Here is a 12,023-nt window from a genome sequence, read left to right as displayed (position 1 = left end):
CTTATAGGTTTGAGATGCAAACCCATTTAGTGCATGCATCGTTCTTCAAAACGTCACCACTCCAAGCATGTAGAGATCTGACCATCTGTTGTGAGCCAAACTTTACTCTTCCATGGTTGTGGTGCTGGAGGAACACCCAGCTCATCATGTGCTCTCAGAAGGATTATAGCCACAATATTGAAAGTTTTAAAGTGATGACAGGTGACCACCCAGTAAATGGTAATTCATTGCTACCCTTGATGGCAAAGAGTGTGTGGCTCTCATAAGGACCATGCTGAAAGCTAGTGAACATCGGTAATCTTTGGTAGAAATTGGGTATCTGTATTACCCAAATGAGTTAAATATGTTTATTGGGAGGATCCAGTGTCAATGTATAATGAAAAGAAGCCCTCTTATGCAGCAAAAATGGAGAGCTCAAGTGGGCCTAGATTTAAACAGATTAAATTGAAACAAAGAACACATGTCATGCCCCTCCAGTGGATTAAAATGATGCACCAGTTTTTGGCTCAGCAGGCTTTCAAATGGAAGAGTAGAATTTAAGAGGTCAATGAAACAAACAGGTGGTGAAGCAGGATGAGGGACAACAACACAAGTACTGAGATGTTTTGGCACTTTTCACAGCCATTGCCTAGTATATTTCATAGCTAATAAGTAGCAGTAATGAGTGTAATCACAGCTCACCACCTGCTTACCATTTATGTTTGAAAGAGAATGTTTTATTACAGATTAATCTCTGATTAAATCATAACATGCTCCTAATCACTGTTAATTCTACTGTTGCTTATAGTTAGGGGTTATATTCTAGGGCTGCTTTGTTTTACATTACACTCACAATATCTTATTTGTGTTAATTTATTCAGGAAGCGACCACTTCCCAAATGCATCCTTGTTGTCACTCATGATCATTAAAAAATGCATGTTGTTCTCTAGATGACTGCAGTGTCAAATGATAAGTTTTCCATGTGAATGAGCCTTCAGAGATCAAATAACTTTTCTATTATTTTTTTCTGTTTTAAGCTATTTCTGTATTATCTGAAAGCCGTCTTGAGTCCTGGTCTGGGGAAAAGGAGAAAAAAATAAAAAATAAAAATAAAAATATCAACAACAGAATCATAAAATTGTAGAGTTGGAAGGGACATGAGCGTCATCTGGTACAACCACCTGCAATGCAAGAATTTCAAAAAGCTCATACGTGACAGATGGCCATCCAACCTCTGTTTAAACACCTCCAAGGAAGGAGAGGTCATCAACTTCCAAGGGAGTCCATTCCACTGTTGAACAGCTCTTACTGTCAGAAAGTTTTTCCTGATGTTTAGTCAGAATCTCCTTTTTTGTATCTTGGATCCATTGGTTCGGGTTCCAGGAGAAAACAAGTTTGCGTCATATTCTATGTGACAACCCTTTAGATACTTGAAGATGGCTATTATAGCTCCTCTCAGTCTCCTTTTTTCCAGGCTAAACATACCCAACTCCCTTGACTGTTCCTCATAAAGCTTGGTTTCCAGACCCTATATTATCTTGGTCATCCTCCTCTGCACGCATTCCAGCCTGTCAACTTCCTTTTAAAATTGTGGTGCCCAGAACTGGATAACAACACAGAGAGAACTTGCATCTCACCTGAAAGACATTGCTTTTCAGTGTAGCCAGTCCACAGCCTGCTATGAAGTCCTGTTGATTACTAACCAAGTAATGTGAAATCAAGTGGTCTACATCTATTTGTGAACTACCCTAATGACGAACTGAATTGTGGCCCAATGGGCATGATGCCATTTGTGAAATTTGAGGGTCCCATCACATCTTCTTAATGCATGTAACCTTGGACAAAGGAGAGTGTCTGTTGAAGGGCATTTTCATGTAGTCTGCCCATGAGAAATCTAACTCATTTGCATATCCTGCACAATCATTGTCCATATTAGTTTATTTATGTTTTGAACGTTTGCATCAAAGACTTCCTCAACTGTGCAGAACAAATGCACATGTAAGGTACACATTTGACCTACCTGCCTTATAATGTCTGTGTGTCTAAGCATGTTTAGGAAAATTAGAAGAAGAAAATGTCTTTAGACTTAAATAGGTAAAAATAATGACACCCTGCAGACCAGGGTGTCAAATGTGGCTTGAATTTTCTTGCTTTGCCAACAAACCTTGTGCTCTGCTCTTCCTGGATCCCATTTATGTCTGTGTGTATTTCACTTATTATCCCTATATTATGTTTTGGGGCTTCTTCTTGTATGCACTTTCTAGCTGTAGTCAGATACAAATCCTAGGATTGGTCTGGACCCCTATTATCCTGCTCAAAAGCTGCTCTGCACTTCAGTTAGTGTTACTGTTCACTTCTGGTCACTAACCTTGGTGCTGCCTATCCTATGCACAGTTTGATGTCAATGAGATTTGGGCTCTTGTGCAGCCACTGCTAGCTTTTCCATTCTGCCACAGACTATTTCAGTTTTGTTTTTGTTTTTTTAAGTTCACATCCTTGGGCTTTTAAATGCTATTGGATTGGTGACTTGCCTCGCCTTGATCTTGCGTGAACTGGACTTTGTTGATCACCGTTAGGCAAGTCTGCCTGTGATGCAATTGTGACTTTTACTAAGTTTTCTGCTCTTTTTAAAATGATAATGCAAGCTTTCATTTATGTAGCAAACCAAATACTGTGAGTGGGAGGGCATAAAAACAGACGTGTAAAACACTATGGCAGCTATTATTATTTTTTAAAAAAACAAAAACAAAATAGGGATGGGAGGGAGAGCCCTGTCTGTTCATTGTTCCCAAAATCAGTTTCCTTAGCAAGGAAACTTCATCAGCAAAATCCCAAGCATCTCTCCCATGCTGGGAATGGCCCAGCAGAGGAATGCAAGTTCATTAGGTTTGCTTAAAGCAAGCACTGTGTTGCAATGACAAGAGAAAGGCAAAGTCTGGGAAACTTGGCAGGAAGTTGAGTCTCACTGTATTATTTTTCACATGACTTGGTGATGGTGATGCTAACTGAAAATTCTGAGGTTCCCCTCCTCCCTCCCTGAGATGAAACAACCTTAACATTCCCCAATGATGTTGCTCTGCTGTATGTCATTTGACAAGCACAAGATTTTACAGAAAATTCTACCAGCGACCTTTTGAATGTCTGGGAACTTACTTGGCAGCTGGAGTGCTGTGTACACCCGTATCCCGTCTGAATGTGTGTCTAGTGAAAGACTGTGTGAGATGTGGGGATCTTGCAGTGAATTACCAGAATCTATAACAGCATGTAAAACAAGATTTATCTTTAGCAACTCACCTTTCAGAATTGCCCACTCCTGGGGAAAGAGCCAAGGCCTTGAAATTCAGTCCCATGTTTTTAAAGGGAAGGGGGGAAATCCTAAGTGACACATACACACACATCTGTGCACCTGTAGCTGGGTAGAGGGAAAGAAGAAGAAGAATCTCTTACCTCGTCACTCTTGGTTACTAAGTCAGGGATGCACTGAGCTTTAAAACCACAACTTGTGACTTATGGGTGGTGAATAAAACCATCATCATTATCATCATCATCCTGGTGGTGGAGAAACCTCAATATATAAGTCTTTTTTAACCTAACGTGATCATAAGCTTTCAAAACAAAATAATAAAAACTGGTCCCAAATGCTGCCATCTACTGATGGAAAAAGACAGTGCCTGCATAATTAGATGTACATGTAAGTTTGTGTAATCTAAGTATCTCAGCAGGGCTCATTTATGTCTAGCTGCAGGGATTCAAGAAATGGAGGCGCAGTTCAGTAGATTAAGGTCAGATATAACGTAACCTTATTAGTTTTGCTTCAGCCATCAGAGGAGGAAAGGCAATCTATCTTCTTATTCTTGTTCAGAGCATCTCATGCCCATAACATGTCTTTGGATAAAGCTTGGTACTGTGGGCTCTAATGAGGAGGTGTGTTGGAAGCAGAGCTGTCAGAGGAGTCTGAACAGGCGCTGGGACAAAGGGGAAGCAGTTTTCCTCAGGGGACACCTGACCTTCTTCTTTAATCTGCCTGAGGCAAGGTTGTCTTCCTGGGTTGGCTCCTCAAGCTGCAAAACCCTCTCTGGCATGGGCCCTTCTTCTTAGCACCTTGCTGCTATCACCTCATCTGAGCAGGAGGGCTGGCCCCCAAACTATTAGTCCTTGCCTGGAGTAGAGATCTCTGCACCAGAGCTGCTATTCCTTAAGGAAAAGATGACCCAAATAGTGTGGCATCCATCTGAGAAAACGCCTCTGTGTTGTGTTTGATGGTGGGGAATCCCTATGGTTTAAAAGGTGCTGTTCAGTGTGGATATCCTGATCTTGTGGAGAGCTTCTACACAAACACTGTAAGTTCTTGGAGGTTCACTGGTGCAGAGTTTCTCTGAGCATTTGGGACAAGACATGTTCAGGTGGTCTAGCCCCTGTGCTAGCTGAACATTGTAGAAATTTTCTTCTGTGGCTTTCATATAGGAATTGCAACATTTCATTTTGGTATGTTTGGAACACCTGCACACTGTGAAATGTTCTTCAACTACTGGGTTAGCATCCAACAACATGGGCACCACTGATTGTGTTAAGTCTGCCGAAGTTAACCACAGCCAGCTATTCCTTTTGCTATATTTGATTAGCTCAGTCCATTGCAAGCCCATCCCAGCCAGTGTAATTGCCCCCCTCCCACCTTTCCATCAAACCCAGCCTTGTGAGGGGTTGGGTGGGATTGTCAACAGAGAGATGAGAAGATCATTTTTCTCTAGATACTCAAAAAGATAAATTATTAATTGCTGGAGAGCATGGGAAATTTAGTTTCCAATCTGTGCTGGGTCAAAGAATTGAGCCAGGGGGCATTAGGGGTTACATTTCCTATGTTCTGCTGAATCAACACATAAATGGATGCTTTGTGTGAGTCTTTAGACCTCTGTCGCTACCCCTCCCTGTAAGCCTCTGCTGCTTCCAAGACTTCTTGCTAACAGTAACCCTCCCCCATCATAATGGTAAGTGAAGTTTGGGGAAATCAGGGTTTAAGTGGTGGTGATGGCTTCCTGGGAGCTCCCCATAGTTCATTGGGCACCAATATTTTTAGCTGGAAGAGCTCTTTCATAGGAACATTGGGGATTGCCTTATCAGACCATTGGACAATCTGGCTAGGCATTGTCTTCTCTTGCAGGGGATTTCTAGGATTTCAGACAAAACTCTTTCCCTGCCATACCTGGAGATGCTGGGGGATTGAACCTAGGACCTTCTGCATGCAAAGCACGTGCTCTACCACTGAGTCTTCAGCCCCATACCCTCCAATGCAAAGTGGCCCCAAACTGGGATGCCATCTTCTGGGTCCACAATCCCCCGTGGATTACGTGACCAGTGTGAGATCGCACTTTTGGGGGAACATGACCCAAAACCATGCATTAGGGGGCACCACACCAAATCACAGACCCAGATAAAATGCTTTTTTCAGGGCAAGAACTCAGCCTGAAATCACACAAGAGCACAAGGCCCAAAATGGCATCTGTGTTCTTGTAGGGGAAAATGGAAGGTCTCAGTTTTTCTGAGACCGTTGACAGGTATACAATCCCAGTTTTCTAAAGATTGTTTTGCTTTGTTTTTTTAAAGAAAGCTCAGAAGGACAAGCCCAATTACGAAGAAAAATGGTTGCCTATCATTCATTCCTTGGGAAGAAACTAGCATCTGCAGTGTGTTGAAGGAGGTTTAACTACCCTAAACATTGAAATCTTGCCCTTATGGCTGCCCAAGGAGTCTGGTGAAAGGGGTTACATGACGACAGAGAGAGAGCCCGAGAAATCCAAACACAGAGCCATGATCTACTATGCACCACACTAATTCACTATGATTTATGCTACAACAAACAGCAGAGTGGTAACAACTGGAGAGATTTCTGTTTCATTAAGGGTTACCAAGGTGATGATAAGCAGTCTGCAAGCCAGAAAAACCCAGAGACTAAAGGCTAAATTCCAGAGGGACGTATCTCAGCACAAACCACACGACTGAAGAACTGCTTTGCTCAAATGCAGTAAATTTACATTTTGCACAATAATAATAATAAAAAGCAATTTTAAGGGTGAAATATCAAAAATAAATGAAACATTTATTTATTGCTGCCAGTGGGAATTCCAAAAAGTCAGAAATGCACATTCAAATTAAAAGCTGGTTCCCCCCATTCAAATTCAAACAATAGTTTTAGCACCTTCTCCACATCAGTTTTTGACACTCCTGAACAGTTGTGGCTAACCCATGAACCTCAAGATGGCGGGCTGATAGGAGTTGGAGTCCAACAACCTCTGGGGGCCCACAGGTTAACCACTCCTGCTTTTGAACATTATTTTATTTCTTTCATTAAAAGTAGAGCTTGATTTCTGGGTTGAAAAATGTCCTTTATGCGGGGATGGACAGGAAAAAGAAATATCCTCTCACCCTCAAATTCCTACTTGTGAGAATGTTCACTTTTTAACCCTTTGCTCCCATTGTTTCCATTATCTGCTGTTGCTTTGATAGCATTTCCCTCCTTCTAATTGCTGGTTAGTCGCACAAGTGATCTCCAGTTGAGGATCGCTGGGATGATGCCAAGACGCTACAGATCCAGTCAGATTTGGCTTGGTCTTCTGACTGACATCATTGCGGGCAAAGCCAGCTCAGTACAAGGGAAATACTTTCCCACCCCAAAACTACAACAGCTGGATAGCCAAATGCTTTCATGCATTTGAAAAGCAGTCACCAAAAATATTAGCAGGACTTTTCTACTCTGCTGGAAATGTGAAAAAATAATAATCAGCAAGTACTTGGTTTAAATTCACCCCTAAATTGAAGAAAGGATATGAAGGATGACTTGGTGAACTCAATGCATGCAGTGGGATCTCTGGGTCTCCTTCCAGGAAATGTCCCAATTTCAGGCTTCTCCAAAAGTAATCTAATGTGGCAGCAAAGATAAGAAAACCCAATCTGTTTGCGTAGCCACAAAGAGCTTTTCCAGTTAGATACCCACATCGAGATATCTATCTGGCAATCATTAGAAAACATCTTCTGTGTTTGTTTGAAAGGCCCTTAGCATCCATCTGCCATAATCTGCATAATCAAGTTAGTAAAAGCTTGGTTGGATTGCATGTTTTTAATTCCACACCCCTTTCCTGTGTAAATGAACCGTTTGCTCCTGTACCCAATAACACTGCACAGACGTTTCTTCTGTCGTGGTGTGGGCTGCACAGGTGGTTTCCATTTGTACTACAAAAAGTCAGGATGCAATCCTGGGATGTGGATTTTGTCCTACAAGGCAGTGACAGGCAAACTTCACAGTGCACTTTTTGGGGAGAGTGCATAAGGCATAACTAATTTGTGTTAAGTGATCTTGATTAGTTATGCCCTACTGCTTAAGCACACCAGGTACACCTTACTCAAGCAGATCAAGGCCCACCTACTTCATTCAGCCCCCTTTGCAAGAATCTCAGCAACCAGCAGTTACGAGATGGTTCATCAGAAAGGATTACAGCCTACTCCCAACCCCAGTATGGTTTCAGGCCACCAGATGAACATTAATCTGACATCTTGATAGTGGATATAAGAATCTGACAGTTGCATCACTTGGATATGAATCAAGTCATTGCCATGTACAATTTCCAAGTGTAGCGGTTCTTTTAGATTCCTCCCCCCAATCAAGCTACTGCTTCTTATTGACTTTGACATTACCTGATTGCAAAAGGGAGATAAATGCACATTTCCATGAGGTTTATAGCAGCAAAAGCTCACATGCAATATAAATGAATTCAGAGCCAACCTGTTTTCACAAATTTGTCGGAGGGGAGGGGAGGGGAGTGGAGGAAGGAATATTGTTTCCTGTGCTCACATGCTTAATATAATGTTAGGATCAGAGCTCATTTGAGGAGCTTATTGCAATCAAGCTGATTCTAATTCATGTCAAGAATCAAATCTATGCATCTATTCCTTTGCCCACATATTATTAGAGAACTATGCCCACCCAGACCTGCTCATGCAATGTTGTGAACTTGTGTAGATTTCTATATGGCATGATTCAGAAGATGAGGAGGCTGGGAAATGGGGGCAGCCATCTTCCATGCCCCCGTGCCCTTGGGAACAATGCTATGTCATGAACTAGTGTTGGTTCCATTGGGACATTGTCTTCAACTTTGAAAAGGTACCCTGCCTTTGAAGTGGAAGCAAAGCATTTTTATAGCAGGCAAATAACAATCCTCATCATAAGTGGTAAGCCAAACCCTCATTACACCTATTAGCCAAGGTCTGGAGATGGTTACATTCTTTGGGGTCCATCTTCACTCCCACCCCCGATACCAATAAAAAAGCCTGGGCGGAATACTTGAGTCCAAGTTTCCTGAAGTGAGGGGCCAAAGTTCTTCAAAGTCTTCTTCCCTGTACTGTAATACTGCTGCTGATCTGGGCAATGGATTGGGCTGAATTTCTGCAACCATAGTCTTCTGTGTCTGGGAGAAAATATTTCACTTAAATAGCAAATGTTGTAGCCTGCGAATAGCAAGAGAATCAATTACACAAGAAACTGGCTCCCATTCAATAAAAATTATAAATGATCAATTTCGTTTCAATTTATGTGCGTCTTTCTTTCGGTGTGTTGAATCTACTTTCTAATAACTTTAGGATCAAGGGAGGGAGTTGGTTCCTTTGTAGCTTATCTCCTGAACTTGTCTAGGACATTGCACTTAATGAGGTTTATAATTCACTCCATCTACATCAGCATCTTTAATTATGCCTAGCATTTAATCTTCACTGCACCACTTAAATCACAAGATCTAAAATTAAACCTTCTTAAGCCTAATCTAATAATAAACACACATGACATTTTGTGAAAAATGTGAGAGTCTGATTAGAGTGGCACAGCATACTGCAACCAGATTAAAACAACAAGCACAAGAGAACAATTCGAAGCCATGCAGGTGTTGTGCATGGTGGCTGCCTGGGAAATAGACAGATGTGTGCATCCCTTTAGGTACCTTCTCTTTATTTTACAAGACTTTTTCCTTTGGAGGAAGAGGCTAGCTATGCACATGGAGCAAACTGAAGCCACAAACCTACAATTAGCAAAAATTGCCTAATGATGAGAACCACTGGCTTCACTGATGCTCTTCATGGAAACAGCATTTAACCAGCTCAGTGGCAATTACAGGCACATGAAAGCAAAGATTAGTGCTGGAGCTGAAGCAAATACAGCTTTCCACCCTCATTTGTGAAATGGGAACTGTTTGCTTAATTTGAAAACTGTAACTCACCTCCTTTGAGGTTATCTCTTTTGGTGGAAACAGTTAACTAGATAGTCATTGATATGCCATTGATATTCAGAGTCTGATCATTCAGAAAAGAGCTACTAATTTTTTGACGCTGATGATAAAATCCAAGTTGAATTTGTTGGCATTATCCAAGGTGAAAGAATACTCTTCTAATAGGTTGGCAGGTGTCAAAGTGGAAGAACGGTGGCTTTCAAGACAGAGAACCTGAATCATTTATGAAATCTCTTTTCTGATTTGAACTCCTGAGCCTTGCTTGTGGACCACCAGATCAGGAAGGGCTTTCCTCCTCATACATATGTCCTGTGGTCCATTTCCCTCTCTCTAGGGCAGGTGCCGTCATGAGAGATAGTCAGTGTGGTAGCATGGCTGTTCCAATACACTTTCTTTGGGAGTAAGGAGAGATGTATTTGCTCTAATGGTGGGCAAATTATTTCAAGCTTGTCTCAGAATGTGTTTGGGTTTTCTGAGCATACTGCAGAATACTTGAAAAGAGCTAAATCATTCTGAGCTTCTTTCCTGTGAAGAAAATTCCTTAACTGGCTAAATATTCCTATATATACTGAGGAACATCCTTTTTTTGCTGAGAGGCATGGGATTTGCTGGGAGGCCTGGGATGTGCATCCTAATTCAATGCACTGAGCTGCTACATGTTATAGAAAGGTACAAGTCCCATGAACCCAGCAGGAAATTATGCTCCTGTACACAGGAGCATTGGAAGCTCCCTTATACTGAATCAGACCATCTAGCTCCATATAGACTATACTGACTAGCAATGGCTCTTCAGGGTTTCAGATGGGTTCTCTCTACGTGCGACCTGGGATGTTTTGCATGTTCTCCCAACCCCACAGAGCTGATTTGGGGCACATGGGGAGAAGAGATGAGGAAAAGCCACATTGCACTAGCAGGACTCATTGTGCTGGCCCCCACTAGCACAAGTATTCAGTTGATTCTGGTCCAGAAACCCCCAAATTATTATCTCTAATTTGCTCATGTTCAAGACATGGCTGATCACTATGAGAGAATCCACCATCCAGGCCTCCTGCTGAAATGAATGGGAGTTATGCAAGAGAACTAATCTCAATAGGATTTGCTACTCAGTAGGATTCGCTCAGGAGAACTCTCTAGTGTAACGGCCGCTTACCTCTTTCCATGGTGTGCGGCAGTTGAGGCCCGCCGCAACACCTCCAAGCCTGTGGTGCCTCACCATCTTGGTCCTGGACCGTTGGCACACCTTCCCAACTGCCATGGAACATTATGGGCACCGCAAGGTGCTCAATTCAAATTCAGCCTATCTGCTTGGGGGAGCAGACCTGAGAGATACAGACTTCACTCAGGTCCGCTCCCTGGACCAATAAGCTGGCCGGTGCTCCTTAGGCCAGATTGGCTAATGGTTCCTGAGGCACAATCCAACCAAGATTAAACATTTCAAGGTCACATTTATTTCAATAATAGAGTCACACACACACACTAAAATATCTTCCATTTTAATATCATTTTGATTCTGGATGGATTGTTGCGTATATTTCCCTGTAGTAGGCAGCATGGTTTGATTTGACTGAACCATCACAAGAGTATTGGTGCTCTGGGGACCTGCTCTTAGCTAGTGGCATGCTATGATTAGCATCAGGTGGGTTGATATGAAAGGGGCAGGAAGGGGACCATTTTTTTCAGTAGGGAACAGGTCTTGGTAGCCTTTTGATCAAGATGCCATTTCATTTTCCACCTACGGAGAGATCCTTATGGCCTGTCTTGATATGGCCCACATTGGCGTCTCCACTGCAAAAGCAGCATTGCTCATGTGGTCCAGTGGTGCGATGTCAGCTGGCTTCCCCCAGCCTTCTATGCCTTGGAAGTGCTAACAAATCTGGGCTTATGTTATGAGCGTGTCCCCCGTGCTGATGTGATTACAAGGGATACTGACTTTTTGTAATCGCAGCAGCTGCCTGGGCTGCCAGCTGGGTTCCGGAGCTTCCAGCCAGGTGCAGAGCATCCCTTGGAAAAAGCAAAATCCTTCCATCTCCCCTGAGGAGGTTCCATATGCTGGCAGCTAGAAGCTGGACATTAGGAATGCTGAACAGCCTGCCTGCACAGTCAGTAATGGGGCACCCAGGATGGGGATGTGACCAAAGGGGCATGGCGGCCCTTGCACCATGAACTGCACATTACACAGAACTGTCTCCCGTGGCTGCATTTCTTGAAAAGCACCAGTCTCCACTCCCCCCAAAAAACCAGGGTAAAGTGATTTTTTTCTGTGATGTGTATGTAATTTGGTCCTCAGTATACTAATCTGCTCCAGGAATTTCATAAAGTCTTGGAATACCAGAAGCAAATGCTGGTTGGTTGAAGGGTAAATAGGGGCAGGAGACAGACCCTTGTTTTAAAGAGATTATTGAAATAATTGATGCTTTTGAATTATGGTGCTGGAGGAGACTGTTGAGAGTCCCATGGACTGCAAGAAGATTAAACCTATCCATTCTTAAGGAAATCAGCCCTGAGTGCTCACTGGAAGGACAGATCTTGAAGCTGAGGCTCCAATACTTTGGCCACCTCATGAGAAGAGAAGACTCCCTGGAAAAGACCCTGATGTTGGGAAAGATGGAGGGCACAAGGAGAAGGGGACGACAGAGGACGAGATGGTTGGACAGTGTTCTTGAAGCTACGAACATGAGTTTGACCAAACTGCGGGAGGCAGTGGAAGACAGGAGTGCCTGGCGTGCTCTGGTCCATGGGGTCACAAAGAGTCGAACACGACTAAACGACTAAACAAC

General features: G+C 42.8%; 1 long non-coding RNA gene across 1 annotated transcript; it reads right to left on the bottom strand.

Moving 5' to 3' along the window:
* Nucleotides 1–6,039: 6,039 nt before the first annotated feature.
* Nucleotides 6,040–10,499, bottom strand: LOC310677150. Its single transcript, XR_014510955.1, has 2 exons — nt 10,397–10,499; nt 6,040–8,476 (listed from the first exon to the last, which is right to left on the bottom strand). It is a non-coding gene; the product is annotated as an uncharacterized lncRNA (long non-coding RNA).
* Between the last annotated feature and the right edge of the window lie 1,524 nt (nt 10,500–12,023).

The sequence above is a fragment of the Podarcis tiliguerta genome (assembly GCF_965153285.1).
Source record: "Podarcis tiliguerta genome assembly, chromosome: 5".
Taxonomy (NCBI): Eukaryota; Metazoa; Chordata; class Lepidosauria; order Squamata; family Lacertidae; genus Podarcis; species Podarcis tiliguerta.
The sequence above is the reverse complement of the archived record's forward strand: the minus strand, read 5'-3'. Positions and strand labels throughout refer to the sequence as shown.